At 43.6% G+C, this 25,712-nt stretch overlaps 1 long non-coding RNA gene across 6 annotated transcripts in view; it reads left to right on the forward strand.

The window, feature by feature from the left end:
- Window positions 1-20,626: 20,626 nt before the first annotated feature.
- Window positions 20,627-25,712, forward strand: part of LOC135902085 (uncharacterized) — a 414,660-nt gene continuing 409,574 nt past the window's right edge. For all 6 annotated transcript variants that reach the window (XR_010564394.1, XR_010564397.2, XR_011514281.1 and 3 more), the window contains exon 1: window positions 20,627-20,951. This is a non-coding gene — a long non-coding RNA (uncharacterized lncRNA). The remainder of the gene's footprint in view (window positions 20,952-25,712) is intronic.

Below are 25,712 nucleotides of genomic sequence, written 5' to 3' on the forward strand. Positions count from 1 at the left end.
ACCCTATTGCAACTTTTCTACCAAACTTGCATACTCCAGGGTCAACAACGAATATTTCTTCGATATATTCCATGACCTTTACATCTCGCTGTTATCTCTTCAAATGCCAAGTGGGACGTTTTTATTCTTTTGCATGTTGTGCTGCACAGCGCCCGCTCACTCGTTCTGAATCTACGCAAGATTACTGGAGCGTACAAATCCGAAATTCGAGATACCCGCGCCGACTTGGCCGGCCAGATTCAATTACTCCTCTTCTTCCGCGAGGCGCTCAAATCTGGCCTGTGGGAGACACCGAAGTTTTCTAAACAAATCAGATATCTTAGAGACAAGAGAATCTTCTGCCGGAGGCCGCATTCGTTCGCGAACAGCCCTTGTGCTGTTCAGTAACTGGCGTTGGGATGTTGATATATTCTTTCTTGTCCGCTTCGCTTGCATGTCATCTTACAAACACTACACGTGCCTAGGGAAAGAGACAAAAATGTTGCGCAAGAGCACATGTCGGTGTTGCTCTGGTTGCATGCAATTCGGATTGCAACGCATGAGTGAAATATACAATCTCTCTGCGATGCATTCAGACATCTCATGCCGCTATAAGAATGATGATGTATTTATAACTGTTTAGCCGGCTTCTTTCAACTGTATTCTGGGATAAAACATTCCTTCTATGGTTGGGTCGTTTTAAAAGAGGCGAATTTTTTTCGCCTATGCATGCCCAGAGGATTCCGGTGGCTGTTTGGAGCAGCTAAAGGTTTCATCACAAACTGACAAACTGCTGAAACTGATAACAGCAGTATTACCAGCGCTTTGGCAGTCAAAATATCTAAGACTGAACAATGTTTTTCATATGCTCATATATGGGGGAAGGGGGGGGGCGCATTTATGAGCTGGGGATGCAAAATGTATTGCTTCACTCTGTACAGTAACGGTAATGTTAGAATATTTCTACTTGGTTGTAGCGAGAAATGAATGCGTTCTTCGAGTTGGACGCAAAGAAGCTTCGTTTAAATTCCTTTGTGGACTGTCGCCACAATTAGCACGATGTCTCTTTTTCTTGATAGTCTACGCAATGACATGCATTTTAACATCGCAGAGTGCGCTGCTGCAAGCGCAAGAGGGAAACTTCGACAAACCACTCCATCCTGTCACAAACTTCAGAAGTGTGTTAAACCCAGCACTACGACACCTGTTCGGTGCCGGCCAATCGGTGCGAGACAGAACGTGTGTACATTCATGTACAAATATACCTGTCAGGACACTGACCATCCAAGCAGCAGCCGCTGCGAAACCTGGCACATTAGGCAAAGAAAGCTTCACTTTTTAAAATATTCATCTCTTGAGGACTTCGGTATTTGACTTTTGACGCACACTTTGAGCGTACTAACCGCAATACAGACACAACAAGCTATGGTCACTTTTCTTTTGTTGAGATCGCGTTCACAGGACACTTTACGCCTGCCTCATTTGCGTTTCAATATTGATTATATTTACTGGGTTTCCTCTTGTTTTCTTAAACCATGTTCAATTATCCATATCACATGAGTTCTGTAATGTTCTAAGGGCGCAATCATTGCAGGTAATGCAGGACTCGAAGCGCTAGGTGTAGGTCTTGAGCCGCAAGTGAACGTCAGTTCCCTAAAGGAAACCCGTGTTGCCTTTCCACTCGATCCGTCTTCCTAGCGTAAATTTTCAGCAAATTATTTCGGTACGTTTCCTATGTCCCTGTACTTGAAAGGCAAGATTCTTACAGAGCAGTTCACTGTTTATAGGTTTCTTGTATTTGTCATAATCGTGGCGTAAACAAGAGCAAATAAGAGGTCTTCTTAGAGAAAAAAGGCATTATTAGATGGTTCTGCCCCGGAAGTCTATCTTACTGTTGATAAAATATAGCAAAGAGAAAAATCGGCTTATTTACTCTGAGGACAGGGTTAATCTCACAAAAAAAGAGTGTACAAAGTATAACATGGCATGGATTCCATCTGGTGGCATTGGCCTTGAGAGATATCCAGGTTGCGTGAAAACAAGAGAAATAACGAAGATATTTCTCTATCCGCCGTGGTTGCTCAGTGGCTATGTTGGGCTGCTGAGCACGAGGTCGCGGGATCGAATCCCGGCCACGGCGGCTGCATTTCGATGGGGGCGAAATGCAAAAACACCCGTGTGCTTAGATTTGGGTGCACGTTAAAGAACGCCAGGTGGTCAAAATTTCCGGAGTCCTCCACTACGGCGTGCCTCATAATCAGAAAGTGGCTTTGGCACGTAAAACCCCAAACAGTATTATTATTAATAAGATATTTCTCTGCTTTCCCGTGAACGTAAGGATGAAATGAAAAGCGTGTAGCACTCTTTTTTCTGCGAAATTAGCTAATTTTATAATATACCAATTATATATGTTTAAATCTGAGTGCGTTGGCATACAAATACAAGTGGATGGTACAATTCCTGATGACGCTGAGTATAGCAAATGCGTTTAACACATACTTTTGCTCCGTTTTCATGTAACCAGCTACATGTAAACGATGGAAAAAGAGACAAAGCTGGGTTTTTCTATGGCTAATGTGATTACGCACGAAGAAATTTTGCACTTCCTGCAGATGAACGTTTAAATGTACTCAGGGGCCGACTAGAAAAAAAAATCCTTAATTAAAGGCCAAGCGCAGCAATTAGTAAATTCTTTCGCACATCTGTGATCTTGAGAATGGCCTTAGCACGTGTGAAATATTAGGATATCTAATATATGCGGTGCCTCCGTCTTTTATTCTTAGAATATGATGGCCTCTGAAAATGTATCGAGTAATTGGCAAGACACGTCAAAATATAGTTAACGGAAAAGCACCAGCGATTCGTTCGGGTCACGTAAATTCTTCATGCCGCGTCCAACGCAGATAAGTAGTTTTATTACATTTGAGCAAGGCTTGTTTCCAACGCTATCAGTGGATTTCGCGTTTCCTTCTAAAGTCTCGACGCTCTCAGTGTCAGGAAAATCTAGTCAAAGGCCGTGTCGATTTTCGAGCTCGCTCTGCGTCGCCAGTTTAGAAAAGCGACGAACTTGGGCAACAAAGTCGCAAAGAGTGAGCGGCTTTCCAACTTCCGGTCATGCGAAGCTTTAAAAAAAGGCAAGTTGCAAGTTTTCGTGTGATTCACTTGTGATACGGCTTTGGCTATTTTCATGGTCATATATTTTCTTTTCAGCTAACGCATCACGGGTGTAGCATCCGAGACAGCATAATCAAAGTAACACACATAGTAGCGGTTCCCTGTGAGCATGCCCTTTCAGTGCAGCCCGCAAGTAAAGCTATCCAGACGTACAATTTCTTAGTCAACATCCTTCGAATTCTTTTTATCCCTCAGTGCCTGCCTTTCCACGTTCCTAGTTTGACGTTGCAAAGAGTTTTATTATTCGTCTAGAAGGGCTGGAAACATCAGATTCCAGTGGCGAAACTTTTCCATTTTACAGCAGATTATTTTGAAAGTACTGCTAGTAGGAGGGCTCGTTTTCCCTTTTCTCTAGTTCATTAGGGAAACATCAACTAATGCCTAGAAACGCATGCAAAAACATAACGTACAAGTGGCGGCTGAGACCTCTACACAGCTTTGCCCTTAGCTTCTCTACTGCATTCATGTACAGCAACTCTTTGTGAGAGTGCAGGCTTGGACGAGTGGATTAAGGATGTCACTCGAAAGGAATCACCCCAGTCCTATGTGCTTGTAGCTGCACGCTTCTAGGCTCATCTAGCTTTCTAGAAGGCTAGTAAATTATGAATGTGCATCTATCCGAAGGTTATTTTGTGCAGCAAGAGAAGGGATCGAGCAAAGCAAATCAGAAACGATTTCAATGTCAAGATTTAAAATCACCTCCCCCCCCCCCCCATAAAAAAAAACAAAGCATGATTTTTAAGTGCGTGTTATCGACTACACAGGAACCGTGATTCTGATCTGCAGAGAGGAAAAAAAATTATTTAAGCGGAGCTCAGGCGCTCATGCGGATTGCAGCACTGTCCATCAGGTTTCCTTTTTTGTATTTCTTTTAATCGAAAGTTTGCCCTTGGGCGTAAAACATTTAGTACGTCAAGGTTATACAGTTTCTTTTTTAAACGAAGCCTACACACCCACCAACAAAGTAGAAAGTGATGATCCATGGCTTACAAGCGTGCGTCAACACCTTCGTAGCACGTAGCGAGACCGAGATGACCACGGTCCTTTAAACATACTCATCCGTCTTACACCTGCATGTCGGCTTCGTTCTTTAAAAAGGAAATAGTTAGCGTTGCAATGCCGATGCGGAAGCGCACTCTCACGTGCATTTTTAAAAATACGTCGCAAGCTTCTTTGAGAGCTCGGAGACTACCGAAAGAAATAACGCCATGGCAACAACTTGACTAAGTGCTTCTGAGCATGTTCTACAGCTCATCAAATACTTATGCCTTCAAGCGCGCATTGAAGCCTTTAAACAATAAAATGTAACTATCTACTAGCCACCTAAAAAAAAAAAGAACTGTCGGAGTAACTCAGAAAATCTCAACTGTGTAAAGGGTACCAAGATATGTCAATGTGTGATTCCAGTTACGTGAGGCAGAGAGTGTATATATATATATATATATATATATATATATATATATATATATATATATATATATATATAGGAGCGGATCCTTCTCTGATCTGAATTCTTGTGCGCGTTGTTGCTGGAGAAGTCAGGTAACCATTAGAATTGAAGAAATCTGGGAATATTGCTTACAAACATTGTATCGCACAGCTTGCGGTCGGTCAGTCATTGCGTAGCACAATTAATAGATTTCTATTCATACCGAGGCTCTGGGAGTAAACCACCCCTCCCTTTTAAGAGCATGGAAAGCGCTAGCGACACACCGTGGTGGCCTGGTGGCACGCAGGTGCGGGATCCAATCCCGGCCACGGCGGTTGCATTTCGATGGGCGCGAAATGAAAACGCCCTTTTACCGTGCATCGGATGTACGGTAAAATGGCTGAGAACTCCAGATGGACAAAATTTGTCCGGAGTCTTCCTCTACGCCTATAAGCATGCTGTGGTTATGTTACATAAAATACAGAAATGTAAGTTTTTAAAGCACTAGAGGAAAAAAAGAAAGACGGCCTGGTGAAATCTTTTACCCGCCGCCGTAGCCGAACGGCTAAGCGTTGTGCTCGAGCCGAGCACAACAAGCCGAGTCGAGTCACTGAGCACGAGGGTTCGATTACGGCCGCGAAGGCCACCTTTCAATGAAGCCCAAGTGCGAAAACACGCTTGTTCTTATAAAAAAAAAATAAGGGGTTTTACGTCCCAATACCACGGTCTGACTATGAGGCGCGCTGTTGTGCAGTAGTGGAGGACTCCGGACTAACTTTTCACCGCCTACGGTTCTCTCACTTGCACCCAATTCACACACAGTACGCGAGCGCTTTTAGCATTTCGACCCCACGAAATTGTGGCCGCCATGCCTGGAAACTGAACCCGGGACTTTATTCTTAGCCTAGGTTTCAATAACGTTATTGTTTATATGTGCTTACTGGGGATTTTTGTTGTTGTTGTTGCTTGTTGATAAAACTCTGTGGGTAAACAAATACGTTTATTTCCCCATTGAGTACATGGAAAGAACCGAAATAATAATGACATATTCTGTAGAAATTAGTGTGCATCAAACGCATTATAAGCACACACCGGCCCTGCTGTTCGCTGAAATGGTTGAATCACTGTGCTCATTTTCTAAAGAAGAAGCGTACCAGGAGATGTACTAACTCTAGGTACAGTATACTTCGCCTACTGGTTGCTTACAACTCTGATAAATTTGTTGGTATTCTCCCAGCCATGACTACACTTGGCAGTTAAGGGTAATTGCTGTCTCTTTTTAGGTCTCTCACTCTGTCTCTCTCTTTTTTTTTACGAGACTGGTTGGCTGTATTCGCGTAACCCAGCTCTTTGATGCCTGGGCACTTTTGTGCTGCTTACAAGGGAGTGCTATTTGGCTGAATCAGTGGCCTTAATTCCACAAGGCTGAAAAGGTAAGGGTGCCAGTAATTGAACATTGATCGCAAGCCTTAGCGTTCGGCCTTAACACAAGTTAATTGTTCTCATGGCGCTGTTTAGCGCCATGAGAAGTTGTGCGAGAAGGCAAGGTTACCGATAAGAAAAATTTAGAAAAGCAGTAATCTGCGGGGCACACTTTTAACTCGATTAATGCTGGTCCAGTAACGAACTTTGCACGCAAATGAGAATAGGATAGAGATCGATAGACATAAATATAAAAAGAGAGAGATAAGTCGGCCGCTGAAAAGAAAGTCGAATAGAAATAGGGGGAGCTATCGCCGCTTTGGTTAGCTCGAAACATTTAAGGCAGATCGATAAGCCCGCTGCTTCAATTTTAAGCGAGAGCTAATTACGTGGAATACGGGCTGTCTTGCAATCAGTGGTCAAGCAAAAATAAAACAGCAAACTGAATGAAAACAGATGCAACAATGTATTTGATCCCCAAATTTTTATCGGCGAAGGACCGTGCTTCAGTGCTTGCATATCATTGCTTTCTAGGTGTTTCATTTTGTTCTTTTCTGAATTCTTGTTGTTTGCTTTACTTTAAAAAAACCTTTCCCGTCCAGCTCACCACGCCTGCACGGAAAACGAAATTTAACCCGTTCGCTTTATGCAAGCAATCTTTATTGTCGCTTCGCTCTTGTTTCCATTATTAGCCGGCAAGGAGAGGGTTAGCAGCCCAGCTTTCCCCATGATCATGATTATTTTGTCTTCAACTGTTGTTTCGCTTGCTTTTGTAAGCACCACATCCATGAACGAAGAAACTTCCTCTCTTTGTTGTGCATGAATACGCCTGCATCGAAGTTCCAAGGTACTGAGAATACGGAAAGAAATGGAATCATGTGGTCCATAACTGCGAAAATAACCGGCTGAAAGATTACTATGCTTTTAACGATTAGATCAGAAAAAAATGTGCACCAATGAACGTTATTATCTCATTTTAATATGTTTTACTAGTGATAGCTAAGGGCTGATTAGAAGGATCGTTCCGCAGGCACCGGCCTTGTTATAAGAATCAGAGCTCGTGAGAGAGATGAAAATGACGACTCCGTTTTCATTTGGTAGCAGCCTTAATTGTTGCTAGTTGGTAATATTTGGTGCGTGCCTCTATGGTACATCATGCGCAATTTTGATTGTGGCGCATGGAACAAGTAATCTGCTCGCATTCTTTAATGTTAGATGGCCGTCTACCACTTTCGCTTGCGGTGTATACTTTTTATAGCAGAGGGCTACAATGCTGCAGCACAACTGTCCGCCGAAATTCTGTCCATCCCTTAATTTTCCAGATGCTACCTGTCTTCAAGAATGAGGCCTGTGGACACATAAAGCGCTTTCTTCCTATTTATTGGGGCACCTCCACTTTGTCTTCAATCCATGATTCCACATGATTTAATTAAATTGTTCGAGAGCCAAGCCGAGTACAGGGAGCATCTAAATCACTTTTTTAGATGTAGTATTTTTCCCGGGAAAGTTTTTTTTCATTTTACTGTTTCTGTGCATCAGGGACGGCACGACTCTCATCTTGTTAGTATTTGCTTGTCAGTTAGCTCCCACACTAAGCAAGCGAACTCATTCTACTTAGTTAAGAATTATTCTCGTGCTGATGACGCTTGCTTTTTGGAACACATGGATGGTTGCCTTGTTGATTTCAATAACAATGTCGTTCCACCGATGTTCGCTGGTGTCAAATTATAGATATGTGCATTCGTTGGTTAGATACAGTTGTACCGAATAAACAGAAAAGAATTCATAAGCAGACGCACTGGATAACACGTAACCTCATTCAACTGAGGCGCAACCTTAGGTGATTAAAAAAGCGACATGCGCAGTAACCTTCAGTGTATGCACTGCGCGGTCAGGTAGCGCACGCTCTACGTACATCAAAAGATAATTATCTTCAAACGGTATTGCCAAACTTCATAAAAAAATGAGCCAACAAAGTTTTGGGCCTTCAGGAGTGAGCAAGAGAAACCTGTCACGCAGCCTAAATTTCATGGTCATATTTTCAGCGTCACAAGAAATTTCTCAACATTTTACCGCATATTTTTTCACAGTGTGTTCTCACGAGCTATCATGTGCCCATCCACGGCTTCTTCTTGAACATATGACGTATCATTTATATTTTATCCCGTTGTGCTATCCCTTTTGCTAAATCTGAATGTCGAAAACTCATCCGGTTGTGAAAATACTCCTAACGCTTCTCTCAAGCGATATGCAGGAACTTTCGCGAAATTCCTTGTTATATTATTTCGTACGCCGATAGAAAATGGCAAAGTACGGGATGACTTGAAGACAGCCCGAATCGTTCCTGTATGTAAGAAAGGAGACCGTCTTGCTGTGGAAAATTATCAACCTATCTCTATAGCATCGTATTGTGGTAATATAATTGAACATATCATCGCAAAACAAATTAACCGGTCTCTCGAGAAAAGCTAAACTTTTACACGTCACCAGCATGATTTCAGAAAAGGATGCTCAACGATAAGCCAGCTCATTACGGTGATTCACTCACTAGGCTCTTCTCTTGGCACTAACAGACAAGTAGACATAAATATTTTAGATTCTAAAGCATCCGACCGTGTACCTGATGATTCATTCATAACAAGATTTAATAAAAATTTCACGCTTCCACCTATTATTATACACTCGATTACTGATTATATAAGCAATCGTAAACAGTATGTTGTGATCGACGGGCAACAGTCGGACTCTCCACCGGTAGCATCGGGACTACCGCAAGGTAGTGTACTCGGACCGTTACTTTTCTTTTTGTAGGTTAATGATGTTGTATATGCAGTTGACTCAAACATTATTATTAGACCATTTGCTGACGATTACGCTTTGTACAGCGATATAACTTGCCGCAACGATCAACTCGAGCTTAACAACTTAAACAACATTTTGGATTGGTGCAACATGCGGGGAAAGCTTCTGAACACGAAAAAAAGCCGTTTTATACGAACTACACCTAAAATAAACCCACTAATCCACACTCATGAACTCATAAGCAGGACGTTACTAAGTACAAATACTTGAGAGTCACAATTACTAACAATCTATCATGGAACATTAATATTGACAACGTATACGCATCAGCCTTTCGTAAACTATGTCTACTCCGACAGAAATTAAGAAACGCCCCGGCTAGTGTAAAACTTCTTTGCTACACATCCTTCATTCGACCCATACTTGATTATGCATGTATAGTCTGGGATTCCAATACCGAAATTAATATCGAAAACTGGAAGGAATACTAAGGAAGGCAGTTCGATTTATTTTTATCTAAATTTTCGCAGTATGTTTCTACCACGCAACTTAGAGTAACCAATGGTACACGATTACTAGCTTTACGAAGTAAAAAAAAATTGCGCCTGGACTTTCTTTCAGCGCTTATTAGTAATAAGTTATTCATTGATCTATCAAGATATATTAAACCCCTAAAAACTAGACACACCAGCCACCACCAACTTCCCAATATAATGCCATATTCTGCAAGTACTGAAGCGTTGATTTATTCCTTTTTCCACGAACAATTAACGACTGGAACTCGATGCCGTCTCCAACTGTACCTACTACTGATTAAAATACCTTACTTTTTGTGTGTCTATTAAAATGCGTTTTTACACATCCTGCTTGGATCTGTGCAAGGTCCACAGTATTGTATAAATAAATAAATAAATAAATAAATAAATAAATAAATAAATAAATAAATAAATAAATAAATAACACGCCAAATGGAATAATTGGCAAATGTCACTAATTTGGTACGACCGCGAGATGCATGTGTCAAACGTGAATAACACAAGCGTTACCATAACTACAGGTACTTATTGGAGGTGGTTTGCAAATTTAATGCAAGACCTTTTGTACAAAGCATTACAATTTGCGCGTTTAGCAGTCAGAATAAACGTAGCTTCTGAAAGCCTACCTGTAATCTATAATGAATAAATCAATTTCACTTTTAGATTCATGTTTGGCATCACATCCAAAAAGCTGCACATGACTAAGAATGTCATCTGATGACACTTTTCCGGGCTCCCACTGGTGTATACCTTCCGTCGGAAATTCAGACAGACTGCAGATTTACTGCAGCTGTACTGCAGTCTGTCCGAAACAGAGTGCAGCAATATGTACACTACAGTGTATTGTATATACAATAATTACGAAGCATCTTTGCGGGTATGACGTAGTCGTGTCAATGCTTTGTTTCAGAAGCTCGTTCTTTGTTCAAATGAAATTAAGGCGTATTTGCCCGGTGCTTCTGTTGAATTAAGAATGTTTACAGCAGCTGTTATAACAACGGTAAGATATACGCAGTCCATAACAAAAACTAAAACGCTAATTAAAGCAGTTTCCAATAACTTCATTTGCCTGCAATGATCCGGCGACCGGTCTAGGACATCACTTGCAGAGCTACAGACTATAGCCAGATCTATAGGGGAATTTATTCATGTACTAAATGCGAGTTTAAAATTCATGTTACACTTGGCGCATTTTCTTTATGAAAAATGCAGCAGATCCATTGAGTTGGAATTTACATAAAGCAAAGCTTTGTGTTAGTGCATGTAGCGCCGAAACACGAGTACACATACGCAAGCGCGCGCACACGCGCACACACCAGCGCGGCTGCGCATTAATTATACCGACTCTTTTGTTAAGTGGAGTTGCTGACTAGTACGGGAGACGTCTTGAACGCATCATGGTTTCAGAGACAGAATTCGCTGATGTACGTAGCGCAATTCGAATTCATTCTTTCCGCAAGTAGCCTTTATTTCCTCATTACCGGGCAGCCGCGGAGGCGCGAAGGCGAGCTTTCTGGTTGTTTGTTTTCATTCCCCCACAGAGCTGCCGCTGCCGCTGCCGCGGATGCGCGGAGGTGAGCGCTATCTGTTTGTGGCGCAAGGAAACCGGACGTACGCGCGGCACGCGTACTCCGCTGTGATTGGTTGTCCTATTCCGAAGAGAACAACCAGGCCGCAGTACCCACGGTGAGGAAACTCGGCGAGGTTCGCAAAGCTTCGTTTTCAGAAGAGTTATCTGTTATGTCGTAATAATTGTTTTAAGTGAGTGTCGCATGATTAGCGCACACCTTAGCGCACTTAGAATTTATGGTAAAAAAACGTCGTACCATTTCGGCAATCAAATCTGACGAAAACATTTCAACAGGAATATGGTGGCGGCTAGAATATAGAACTGGAGAAGCAATCGTACCAATGCGCAGGGATAAAAAAGCGATGTTGCATCAGGCAAGAGCACTTCAACGATAATGTAAATATAAAGAAAGTGGCACGAGATAAAAGTAATGTAATATACGAACCTTATGGTTGAAAAGTTCGGTGAAATCGATCGACGAGAAATTGACTACTGAAGTTGCCTGGCTGGTCGCGTTACTGCTTTTTCCAAACTTCTGTGAGCATCAATATCTCAATACAGCAATCGTAGATTATTGTTGCCTAACAATGCATTTCCCTGTGCGTCTCCTGCCAAAAAAAAAATGTAACCATCACACTTACCAAGGACCCATGACTGCACTTAGAAGGCGATTACCCCTCAATCTCGATGCTATACCTTTGTGACCACACATTTACGAAGGCATGTTTTTCACAGCGACATTCGCCGGTGTTCTCATTATTACCTGCAGCGCTTCCATAAACCCTCTCACTTCCCCTCCTGCCTTCATTCTCTCCTCCCTATCCCAAAGACGCACATTGGAGGAGTCCTGATGTTTCTGGTAACGGCACGGTCAATCTGAAAATTTCATGATTTATCTGCGGCTTAGACAGGCGTGACCGAGACGACGCCAGTGCGAAAAACACACAAGGAAGCCTATAAGAATAGCCAAGCCAAATAACGGGTGTCGCGCGCTCTTCACTTGTTTCTCGTTTCCTCCAGGAAGGAGGATTTTCGCTCGAGAAAAATACGAGCCTGGCTTCTGCGAGATGGGCTTCGCGTCCGAAGGCTGAGAGGTAATAGGAAAACGGAAAAGCAGCTGCCTGAGCCGCTCTTGGGTACGGGGCTGCAGGGAGCACAATGTTGCCTTTCGCTGCCCAGTTCGGTCGGCGGAAGGGGATGGTTTTGCCGCATGAGCCAGCGCTTCACAAGGCGCCTGGAAACATGAGCACGGTAGTTGAGCAGGGTCGGGTTACATCCCGCGTCGCTTCAAACGCTGAAGATAGATGAGCTGGCCACACGTGTGTATATCTCGCCTCCTCAGGGTTAGGAGGCCCGTGTTCTCATCGCCGTTTGGTGATCTGTCAGAGGGAAGCTGCCACGCTTCAGGTTTCCCTCATTGAGATTCACATCTTATGTTCAGGCAGTGCTGCGAATTCAGAATGCCGTCAGCGTACGACTCATTGGATGCGGCGGTAGTACGCGTCCTTTTTTTTTCTTTGACTTTTCCAACTGCACTGAAAGCAAAGACGATTCAAACTTAGCGATTTACTCTGTGTGCTGAAGTCTGAGCAACACTTACTCTTTTACTGGCTGGATATAGGTTAGGTTAGTCATAGGTTGACCGCGGGAAGATCGTTCAAATTCTGTGCTATAAAGCAGTCCTTTGATGGTACCGTTACCACTTTTCCTTTCGCCTCTAAGATTTCTTATTGCCTTCAGATGCAATTTTCTTTCTTTTCTTGTCGACTTGCCAAGGGCGCTATATGTAACACTATTCTAATATGTCTTTATTCCAATCTCCTCACGTGAAATGCACTTAACTGCCGATGCAAGCAACGGGCAGCGACCCGCTGCGTTGTTTGTATCGCCCAATCAAATGCTCTCCACGTATAGAAGAGGTAACTTTTGTTTGCTTTCAAAACGAATAGAACTTCCTACCTCGACATGTTCTTGTTGTATAATTGGCTGACAAGAGACGAGAACAAATAAGTGCAGAGGGTTTCGCGGAGCACTGACAACCGCAGAGAAAATAGATAATCGGATGAGCTGGGAAGTGCCCGCCTCTGCGATTGAACCGCTTTCGCTTCTTTTGCTTGCGGTGCGTGGACGAAAATCGTGCAACGAAAAGGCGTGCAACGCAAGGTTAAAATGCCACTAAAAGGGATCCCCCGTGAAGAAAAGTACGCAGCTTTATTTTGTATAGGTGTCGAAAGGCGTCGGCAGCCTTATACTGCCGCGTAAACATTTTGTTAACGCAAACAAATTCGTTCTTCCCGGACGCTCCGAGCACCCAGTACCAGACTGCTCAGTGGGCCGACATTTTCCATTCCTTTAGGAAAGGGGTAGTCTCCAGCTAGTCCGAAAAAAAATTCAGTTTTGTTAGGCGTATTAACGCATGTTTAATACGCAAAAGTCACTTTGACATGGTAAGTTTTTGCGGTTTTTTGATGTCGAGTGGTAAGAAAGAAAGGTGAAGTTGGCGCAGCCCAAAAACGCTTCTCACAGTCATCTGCCGGCCAAAATAATGGCGTCACCACAAATGCTGTCATCACAACAGTAAAGTTTGTCACCTCAGGAGACGAGAGGTGTTTCCTCGAGAAAATAACGGACAGAAAAAACAGCGCCGTGATATGCTGTCGCTGTCAGCGTTGTAATCATCAACAGTGGGGAGGACTGCAAGCGTCATTATTTCGGGGAAGTCATCCAAGCGTGTGGAAGTTCAAGCAATACACGGCACCCGCCTCTTCCGCTCATTACGACGCGTCGATGCCATTACTAGAAAGACACACAAAAAAGGGTGGGGAGGGAGAAAAATGGTATAAAGGAGAAAGCCAGGGAAGCAACTCACGGACACCCAGGCGTGGGACGCGCTTGTTGTTTTTGCATTTGCGCGCTGCAATCGCGTTCACCTGCTTTTCTTGTCAGGCTCGTTAAGCGCAATGTCGACTAATGGACCGGCACCGACGCCACTGCTTAATTGGCTCGCGCTCCGCCGGACGCTGTACGGAGTAATATTGGCGATTATGTTTTAACTAAGCCTGCGGCACTCACGATCGTTGCAACACAGTCTCTCATCGAGCGAGAGAGGAACTCTTGTTGGAACTTCTGGTTGACATACGATCAACGCCCCTCTCGCAAAGTGAAGCCGTGCTCCGTCGCGGCAGCTGCCTCTACGTCAAGTCGGTCGTGTACACGCGACTACATGGACGTTCTTCGGCATGCCACTGCCCGATCGTCTTACAGCGTGGACACGGCTCCTAATGCGGCCGCTCGACGCCGACAGGCGACAAGGCGGCGCTCCTGATAGTAATTGCCCTCGCTGGTCTTGCACCAAGTGCCTCCTTGGAAGCGCGAAAAGCGCCGTACAAGCAGCCAGTCGTGGCTTTCTTGTTTTGTTTTTTGCTGGTGGCAGAAGGATCTGCTAAGGATCGCAGAAACATGCTTTAGACTGGGACAGACAAGCACGAATGAAAAGAATGTGCGAGGTAGTTGGCGGCAGACGCGCTCTTAGTACAGCATACGGAATACTTCATTTTTCCTACAAATTTGTTTGACCGCGCACTGCGGCCGTTTGCCATGCCATCGCATTGTCTTTCTTTGATATTTTTGCGTAATTTGGATAATATGACAGTGTGGAATAGCGAATCTCGCATATGAAGGAGGAAAGAAAGGTAGGAGGCAGGGATGTTCCCCAGAAGAAGTGTAGGAGATGGGAAATGGGTAATAGGAGATGGGAAAGGGGGAATATAAAGATGAGATACAGAGAGGACTGAGGGGGGCAAGCAGAAAACGCGGTGAGTTTGAGCATGCGCGCGCAGCACGGCCACCTCCCCCCCATTTCCCAAGTATATCATGTGTACAAGCTTGCGTAAGCCAAGGTGTTCAAACAAAGAAAAGATTACAAAATCATGGTGCAAGATACGTTATAACACCTACAGTTTTCCGTCATCATATGACTGTCAGCCGTATGGCGTCGGTCCAGTAATTGTATCTTGCAACGTGTCTTTTTATTTGTCTTCTTTTCTTCGAGCACCTTGGCTAACGTTATCTGGGACAACTTTTGCAATAGCCGACAGTACTTATTAGGCTCATAATTATAGTTTCTTGCAGCCAGTCTTGATGGGATAGAAATTGCATAAAATGATAAACCGACATTATATAAAGTACAAGATAGCGTTCTGTGAAATAAGGTCAAGCGTTCAACTTGAAAGCTATCGCGTAAATTATTTATCCCAAGCGTCAAGTCAGACGCATGCCGAACTCTATGAATCTTATGAAGCATATCTCTTCCTTTAGCTTTCGTAAAAACTCGGAGGAATTTCACCTGGATCAGTGTGTTACTATATTTGCTCGGTCATTGCGTATTTTTCGTCAATCATCTTGCTGACGAAGCTGCCCGATTAGTCCATTATAACGCACAAACCATTCTCGTACCACTATACAGGCAGGTAAGTTTAACGAATCGCTTCGCTGCGTCAACCTGGTTCTTTGGAAAACTTTGGAGTATTACAATCATCGTTTGTGCATTCTTGATCTATCCCTGCAGCTTCACCCTTACTAACAACGTTCTCGGGGCGTGGCACTACACTGCTGTGCCATCTGTGAATATGTTTAGCCTTTTGAAAAATTTGTACTCCTTCCTTATTATAATGACTGATTCCGCTGTGTTCAAGTACTGTAACTGAGAAGAGCATCGAGCACTTTCTCTCCCATCACTCCCACTTGGCTGCCAACCTATTCGGAGCGCGCTTAGCCAATTGGATTGTCGACCCTTTACAAAGACAAATATTATGGGTGTTTGGCCTCATACATCATCTAACTAGAAAGCCCCTCTACGCCTGCTATAATAATTGTTTTAAAATCAGTGGACATATAGGAAACTTCCATAGACTCACTGCGTCTACTACTGTGCAAGGTTACATCTCCTTTTACCTTGCTATTTTGTGTCCCTCATTCCTGTTTTACCGCGCAGTAGATACAACCAGGCGTTAGGCTTCTTGCGTTTCCTTATTCTTCCCTCTGTTGTCATGCTTGCTTTCCTTCAGCTTCGCCAAAATTGGGCTAGTGTGGCAATGTATGAATATGACGACCCCATCATGATAGAACAGCGCGACGCTTGTGTCCGGTTGCCTCACAATAATTTGTCCGCGGTTCCAGCCCCGTAGCTTAGTGCATTGCGAAGCAAATATAATGCGGCTTTTGTCTTTTCTTGTCTTACCCTGCAAAAAGGGTGTAGCAACAAAAAGCTCACCAGATCTTCATTTCCAAGTGAATTCGTTCCTAAAGCTACAATAAAGGGAACCACTAAATAATTTTCCTGAAGTCTTTTCCTGAAGTTTATGGTAAGAAGTTATTTACCAAAAGAGAAAATGAAAACCAAAGGTTGTTTTATAGAATTTCATCACCGAAACCCAGCGCCTGCACGTCAGGGTGGCGTCAGGCATATCAAAGTATTTATTCATACTTCGGCCCTAATGGCTGCGAGAAAGTTCTCTAAACTTTCGAAATTTATTCTTTGGCCCCATTAGAAAGCATTATCTTCAATCTTTACTTACAAAACGTAAGTGGGCCTGACAAGACACCGCCCATATTACCGACATCATGGCTAGGTAGTAGGAATTCAAGACACCATTGGGTGGGGGGCACCTGTCTTCAGCATTTTGAATTTTTTGGTATTATCAACTCTCTTCTCATAGTGAACATAGGCCTCAGACTTAAAAAGATACATTATGCAAACTAGAAGTGAGGCGTGCAGACAGGACACAAGAGTAGAGAAGTGGACAACACGAACGCCGACTATCAACTGAAGGGAGCACTGAGGCGAAAAAATGAAAGAAGACACAAAACTCATCTGCGCATGCTCAGGAATGGTAACACCACGTGTCAATCGGGTACACGTGCTGGTCTACGTGAGAGACTACTGTTAAGACACTTAATCTCTTCCTTATGTAAAGTAATCGAAGGCTGACTCACGCACGCACTTCCACCATTATAGATATGCCATGCCTCTACCATAAGACGCGTATCTTCATTCTTATGCCTGTACAGTATCGCGCATTCATCTAACTTTGGCTTGCAGTTACAATCTCGTCAATGTAGCGAAAGATTAGAAGGCGATCCACCGGTTAACGACCTTTTATGCTCCATTAGCCTCTGATTGATACACCGTCCCGTTTGCCCTACGTAGAACTGGCCACAGCTAAGGGGAATTTGATATACCACACCCATACGACATTCTGTAAAACTGTTGTTCTTATTGTGCTTCACTGGACAAATATCTGTTCGTTTTTTACCTTTAACCCGCTCCTTTTTATTCTGTACGGCAGCGCATATCTTACCTAGCTTATTGGGAGCAGTGAAAGCAACATTAACATCATATCTACTAACAACTTTTTTAAGCCTGTGCGACACTGAATGAATATACGGAATAGCCACTACTCTTTTTTTGCGATTACTGCTTTCTGTGATTACGTCCGTCCCCCTGGAAACCGACTTCTTTAGGCGCTCAGCTACAGTGGCCACCGCTACATTAGGATAACCTGCTTCTAATAGGCGCCGGACCTGCGCATTAAAACTGGCGCTCATTTTGTGCGTGCAGGATCTTGTGAGGGAAGACTTAAGGCACGACATGGCGATTCCGTTTTTTACTAATTTAGAATGCTTGGATTGAAAGTTTAGCAACGGCTTCGAAGATCTTGGGGAATACTGCCAACAAACATGATTTTGTTCGAAGATCAAGGAAATGTCAAGAAACTGAATTACGCGTCGCTGAGGTAATTCCTTGGTAAACTTTAATCCTCCCCCATAAAGTTTAAATTGCTCACTTACTGAGGTAGCAGCCGAGTCTAATTCTTCCCTATTGCAGAAAATCAGGTAATCATCAACGTAACGAAATATCTTGATAACGCTATCACCTAAGGCTTTCTCTAAGCAGTTGTCGACCTTACTCAGGTAAATGTTGCTAAGAATAGGGGCAACCTTTGAGCCGATGCAAATGCCTGATTTCTGCAGAAAAACGCCATCTCTCCACCCAATCAGCGTCGACTTCAAGTACATTGAAAGAATTTCTAGAAAAGCTCCCGTGGAAACACCGCATCTGTCAATAAAAGCCGACTCTTGCACTTGTTCTTTAATGCACTCATTTACGGAATTTAGCAACCCGTCATGCGGCAAGGAATAATAGAAGTCTTCGATATCCATACTAAAAGCTGTACAATCACCCGGATTCTCCTCTCTTAAATAGTGAACTAGCGCCTGAGAATTACGTAGGCAAAAGGGATCTGAAAAAATTACGCCTCACTTCTAGTTTGCATAATGAATCCTTACCAACTAGCTCAGCTTTCTGTCGTTTTAAAAAGATAGTAGTTTGTTAACAACATACAACTTAATTTTATCTTTAGCCTTCCTTCAGGCATAGGCGGCAGCACAGGACCAGCCTTTTGCTGCATTGTCTTTAGGCACATTTGTTGTCATATTGCCAATATACCATAATAAGCCATATTGTTAAGTAATTTGCCATGTATAGTATCGATGCGCCTCAAGTTGTCGAATAATTCCACCTTGTTCTGCAACCGTCTAGTCTTTTGATTAGCTTACCTGGCAGAGCAACTACCCAAAAAGGGAGAAATTTGTCCGAGTCCGCGGTTCAATCGCCAGGGCAAGGTCTTTCTTCGATTACGAAGCTTTCTTTCTGAAGGAATGGTATGGCGATTCGTCAGTAGCTTTAGGTTGCAGTCGGGTGGGGGATAATTTTCTCTTTCCCGAAGCTCCTTCTACTGTGCAGACATCCGCACAACTGATTTTCCAAGGAGTGGTCAAACTCTGCTTTCCCTTAGGCTGTCATCGAAGATCATTTAATGCGTCTCGGCCACGAAACCACCCCCATTTATTCTTTTTAGCTAACACACACACTCACTCTCTCTTTCAATCATTTGGAGTGAAAGAGTATTATCGTCTAAATTTATTTCTTTTGCTATTAATGGTCTCCAATGCAATATGACAAAAATCTGAATAGAGTAGCTGATAGATTAGCATAGAAAACGAGCAATGGGAAGATAATATTACATTTCACCGCACCTAGTCTTTTCAAACTGCTTAGTTGTCTTATTTCTTGTGCTTTCATTTATTAATACTCTATTTTCTTTTCTATCTCACTCACGGTTTGCCTTTACTATTATGCACTCGCGTTATTTGATCCTCAGAATAGAATGTCATTCTGTTCGCTTTTGCTTACCTGTGAATGCGGCAAGGTATTCCTTATATAGAGCAATATCTCTATCATTTGAGAGAAAAAAAAGAAACACGTTTCAGACTGCGTCCACTTAGGGAAAGATCAGGGCTAATGAAAATGTCATATCAACAAAAGATAAAAGAGAATGTGTAGCTAAATTGCTTCGAATATTGCTGAATTGACAATGTGATCGCAGAGTCGTCATGACTGTATGTAAGCAATGTATATTTATGATGCGTGCTTGAACGTAACGTAGTGCACCGCACTGGCACACGCACTGCAACGTTTAGAGTTTGCAGAAGCTCAGTTGTGGAACTAGGGTCGAATAATCAAAGATTTTCGTTCGTGAGTACTGTTTTTCATTGGCTGATCGCCTTCGCTAGTAATACGTAACAATATGTCCCACATCACGAACGCCTTTAGCGTAAGAACGTGTTATGTATATGGGCCCAGATTTCTGGCTATTGTATTGTGAGTTCCAAAGCACGCATGTACACAAGCATTCCCCTCACCCCCCCCCTCCCTAAAAAACAAGCGAAACGAGAACACGTACATGTATCTGGAGCACGAAAGACTATAATGGTTACAATAAAAAAAAGTACCGCTACAACATTTCCCATGCAGTAGTGGGATACACATCACAAATTCGAACACTGGAAGCAAAACCATTCGCTCGGAATAGACTTCACTATGCTATACGCAGAAGTATGACTCGTGAATAAGGTTAGCAGGGAGCGCGAGATATACATTTAATAAATGATTATGTAGCTCCACGTAAAGGGCCAAGCTGAAATTGATTTTAACAATCAGGTGCCAGATCATCTAACTATTGTGCTATTTTCATCCACGGACATGGGCGCCGCGGTTCCGTGATTCTCACTATGATGTGGCTGCAGGCCAGTAGGCTGCTGAGCGAAGCGAATGCTACCTCAAGTGACGCCAGAGTCCTTTCTGGCATTGGTGTTTTGGGCTGGTCACTGTCACTGTCATGTCAGACTCTCCAGTGTGCCTTGAATAGACTGGGTGACAGGCCATTTACAGAAGCAAAGATCCTGGGAGCCTGGCCTTACAGTTCATCAGCCCAAAAAGCAGTTTGAGTGCTTCTTCACTACATGAAGCCAACGGACTTGAGTGCCCGACATCCTACACCTTACTTACTGCATCTGAAAGTACGGTATAGACTCACGTTTTTTCTCTCTCTCTCTCTTTCACTCCCCATTCCCCTCCACACATGTTGGGCAGCAAACTGGAGTCAGTCTAGTTAACCTCGCTGCCTTTCCTTCTTCCCTTATCTCTCTCTCTCTCTCTATGGGACGCCGATATCATGCTAGCGCGCAGAACAAGGCGTTGTGTTTAAAGCCGCGTCACGCACTAGTGAACGTATCCTTGAAAGTAATCGAACTGACCAAGCGGAATAAAAGGGTTGCATGGCAGCGGCCGCTATCTTGAGAGATAAGGAACCACGCCGTGCTCGTCGTAACGCCATGCCATGCCCTCCAACAGCCGCCGTCGGTGCTTCATCGAAAAATGCGGAAACTACGTCGCGGGACCTACGCAGAAACGGAGCTCGAAGTCACGCAAGTGCGAGGCCTTTAGCAGCCGCAGAGACTGCGCCTTGCCCCGTCGAATCTTTCGCAATGCGGCTACTACCTGCTGCTGTGACCCATGTCGGTGCTTGGATTGAAGCGAAACGCAAACCTCCGGAACATGGCCGTCACATACAGCACCTTTAATCGTCCGTGAAAGACGAGCCTCGGTGAGCCAGCTCCAAGAATGCAACGCAAAGAGGTAATGTGAATTTATGGTCTCCCTCATTACGTGTAACTGCAGCAGACGGCTGACAGATATTCACATTGCGTGTACGCTTGAGCGAGAGCGGTCCTTTCTTGAGCTGCCGCGGTGACTCAGTGCCGTTGGTGGCGTCGTACTCAGCACGAGGTTGGGGGTTTGTTTGCCGGCAGTGGCAAATGGATAGTGACCACTGCGCAATTTATAAACTCTCTTACATTGCGCCCTGTATGCGCGCAAGGGAACCATTTGGGGTTGAAATTATTCTGTGGCGCGCCACCGCAACATCCCCGATATTCCGTAATGGGTCCGCAAACCTTGAAATTTTCTTTCGCAATTACTGTGCTTACTGTATTCGGTCGCGTGTTTGGTTGTGTAACTGGTTTTTCTGTTTAGGCCCATTGAGTTTTACATCGTGTTGTGCGTATTAGTTGTTGCCGAGACAATATTTTCTTACTTTACTGCACCGTTGCCATGCCCGGACGTTCGCCATATCTGGAATATTATTTCAAAATTACCGTGGAGTTTGGGCGCTACCCATGCATGTGGGCCCTCCGATTGCAGCCCGAGGCTCGTCGATTTTATCGTATTGACGATTTTACGTTGGCCCAAGTAGTAACGTTGGGCCGAAATCTGCAAAAACAAAACGGAGACGTCTTTCTTTGTTACACAAGACTTCCGTTGTTCTATGTTTGTGCCCTCCTTTGTGAAGAGTAGGCAGGCGTTCTGCCCCTTCCAGCGGCAGTTCCTCTTTTTTTCCTCTAAGGCCTATATGGTGTTTTGAAGGCAAATAATAAGTAGTGGTCTCTTGAGTATCTTCCGACAATATCGTTATAATACTTATAACAATAATAATTCCACCATTTGGCTCTGCGTTTTTATCTGCAGGTCATCTTGACCGCTTCGGCATAGCAAGTTGCGTTCTGGCACGTTTCGCATTAGCTGCAAGTCCTGTTGTGGCCGTAGCGCTCCGCAGGTCAAGCTGAAGGCGTTATATTACCTACTTGATAATCGTTAATGCGGTATCTGAACAATGTGGGACGCGCTCAAGATTGGAAGCCATCTTGTCTTTCCACCAGCGCACTTGATCTGTTTTCCGCCTTTCGCTTTCGTCGGATGCGCAGCGGGGTGCCTATATGAGACTAACGATCGCCTTGCGATAACAAGTGCCCCGTCAAGCAGCAGCGGCGCACCGTGACGAAGCAGCCGCGCTAACCTCAGGAAGTCATGTTAGTGGGCAAGCCAGCGTCCACGCGTTGATATGCGTTGCTGGAATGGCAAAAACGTTCACTTGTTTCTCGAGCTCGTCGCGTGTTGGCGTGTGCAGTATGACCAGGATAAGGCGCTTATGCACGGACGTACTGCTTTTAAGCGTTCGAATATATACGCGTGCTAAGCATGAACTCCGGCCAGAGTTTGTGCGTTATTAAACGCGATGTTGCGATAAATTCACAGTAAAACTGGAAAGTCTGAAACGTGCTAGAGACCTTCTGCTTCCCATATTACCTCCGAAATTCAAGGGCTTGCTACTCCTCGTCGAATGCATACGAAGTATCACTAACAGTAAACCTTTAACCGTGTCTAACTTCTATGTAATATGGGGCTCAAGGTGAAATCACGTGGGAGCAAGCACAAAATCGTAGCACTCACCGCGGTGGCTTACCTGCTGAGCGCGAGGTCACAGGGCTGTTTCGCGGCCGCGCACGCTCCATTTCGAGGGTGGTGAAATGCAAGAGTCCTCGTGAACCATGTATTGGGTGGACGGTACTAAACCACAGGTGGTGAAAATTAACCAAGAGTGTCCCACTATGGCGGGCCTCATAATCATAGCTTGGTTATGGCGCGGAAAACTCCAGAATTTATTTACAAAAGTGCAGCGCCCCTCATTGCCACATTAGCAGGAGATGTTCAAACAAAACACAACCTCTTGGTTGAGATTTGTGGAAATGTACCGCTACGTTTCTTGTTCGTTCAGACAGGACGTGAATGCAAGATTCGTATGTCACGTAGTGTTAGAAAGCAAATAAGATTGTTCCGTTTCGCAATGCAGGCCGATAGGTATGCGCTACGACGCTGCGCAAGCCTGCGACTAGCGCCGTTTTTTTTTTTTTTTTGGGGGGGGGGTGTCAGACAGTTGTACTGTGCTGCCTGCCATGAACTAAAGCAACTATCGTGCGCCGCGATATTTGTGCGCCAGAATCGCGTCACTGGTACTACTGCAGAACAGCCAACTATCGTTGAGAAAACCCTACACATGTCGGCGCCCGATGCTCGAATCGCAGTATTGAAATCAATCACTACTAAACGCGGAAAGCTCGATATTTTGGAAGTAAGTATGACTGAGATTAGTTCACGAGAGATGAAGCTGCTGGAACTGATGAATATGTATCTGCACTCCTTTGCGTAAAACAGCACTTTTAGGAAAGCACACTCCCATCCATGCTTCCTAATAACACTAAAGAGTTCTGGTGCGTCATAAACCCAAGAGACAATAACGCTATAAGCCTTGTCGATAACGCGGGAAACCGTACACCTTCTGAACAGTGCGCATCTATTCTTAATGATGTTTTTGTCAGTGACAAGTGTTTCGCCACTGTTTTTACACTGGCAATATTCCACTGCAATGTGTCCGATTGCAGTAGACCCTTGTGGGGTAGAGCATCTAATTATTAAATTGAAAATTTCTTCTTCCCCCGGTTGCGACGCGATAAGCCCGAAGTTTTGGAAAAGCACGAGCGAGTATAGTTTCACTATACTAACCAAAAATTTTCAACGTTCACTAGACATGTGTTCTGTCCATGCGGAATGAAAAATAGTAGAGGTTATTCCACTTCATAAAATAGGTAGTAGGCACTCTCCACTTAACTATCATCCCATTTCGCCCACTGGTATCCCGTGCAGACTTCTTGAGCATATCTTATTTTTAATCTTGCTAACTTTCTCGAATCTAATTCCTTCTTCACGCACTCGTAACATGGCTTTCAAAAAAGTTATTCATGCGAAACACAGCTACTATCGTTTACACATAAGCTGCATGCCATTCTTAATCGTTCTTTTCTTGCGGATTGTATATTTCTAGATTTCTCGACAGCGTTTGATAAAGTATGTCATAATCTACTAATGTATAAATTGTATACGTTTAACCTTGATCCCCAGTTATTTATTTGGCTTGATTGTTTCTTGTCAAGCCGTTCTCAATTCGTTTCTGATAAATGCGTTGGCTCTCCCTCTAATCTGGTTTCCTCAGGCATGCCGCAAGGCTCTGTACTTGGACCACTGCTATTTCTAATTTGTGTTAATGATTTACCTTCTTGTATAACATCTCGTATTCATCTCTTTTCTAACGACTGCATAATATTTCTAGAAGTAACCACTAACCATGATACAGTCACTTTTCAATGTGATCTTGATGCTATCAGTGCATGGTGTAAAACATGGCGCATGAAAAAAAAACCATGAGCAAATGTACGTGAATGGGAGTATCCAGATGTAGTAACACTCCAACAGCCGGTTCGATCGACAACATCGCACTCGATTGCGTTTCATCCTATAAATACCTAGGTGTTCACGTCTCATCTGACCTTACCTGGAAGACACACATTGCACACGTAATAAGCAACGCTAACAGATGATTAGGTTACCTCCGACGCAATTTATCACGTGCGCCACAGTGTCTCAAACTGGTGCTTTATGAAACACTTATCGGGCCTAAACTCGAATACGCCGCCTCAGTTTCGGATCCTAGTCAAAATATTTTAATTTATTCAGTTGAAATGGTGCGGAACGATTCCACACTATACATATGCTCCAACAGCGCAGCCGACATCACCACAATGTAGTATAACTTACAGTCAGATACCTTAGCATTGCGGCGTAAACACTTGCGGCTCTCTCTCTTTTATAAGATATATCATCATCCCGTACTACGAAACGAGCTTTTTTCGGCACCACATTACATATCACCTCGGCTTGATCACCAACACAAAGTTGGTATTCCATGTTGTAGATCCTCCTCATTATTACACTCATTTCTCCCGCAGACCGCTGACGAGTGCAAGCGTATTCCTGTAACTGTTGCCTACATAAGTGATACTAACCGTTTTAAAGAAACCTTACGTGACGTTTCGTTTTTAGTATTCTTGTTTTTTCTGTGTTTATAACTATGGTTTGAATGCTCTTCTCACTTTGAATTATATACTTGTTGACGTCTCTTATGCACTTTGGTTTATCTAATCTGGGTACTTTAAAATATGTATTTTGGATAATTAAAAATAATATTTATTTACTTTGGTTTGTTATCCGCTGATATTGTATAATTATACTAGTATATTTTGGTTGTTTCGCTGATGCTCTTCATAATTTAGGTTGAACTTATTCTACACTCACTCCTGTAATGCTATTGGCCCTGGGGAATAAATATTCCCTACCTCACCTTATTGCGAGTAGTTTTTTTCGGTATGTTTTTCTCCGTAGGTAATCACCTCGAGCTTAAAATAGCAATGCACTACTTTGTATTTTATTGTGCAAACTTTCTCTTCTAATGTCTTTGTTCCCATTCTTTTAAATATCCATCGACTTTGTCGTTTCCATTATTTGCGTCCAATTCATATAGGTATCCTGTATTTGCTTTTCATTCTAGCATTTTTGTATACATCCGATTAATGTTTTTTTATCTCTTCATCACACCTGTAGCTACCTTGTACCGCTATGTATGCCTGTGATCGGTCCTAGCGTATCAATTTCTTCCCTGCATTTTTCCCA

Source organism: Dermacentor albipictus, chromosome 4 (genome assembly GCF_038994185.2).
Source record: "Dermacentor albipictus isolate Rhodes 1998 colony chromosome 4, USDA_Dalb.pri_finalv2, whole genome shotgun sequence".
Taxonomy (NCBI): Eukaryota; Metazoa; Arthropoda; class Arachnida; order Ixodida; family Ixodidae; genus Dermacentor; species Dermacentor albipictus.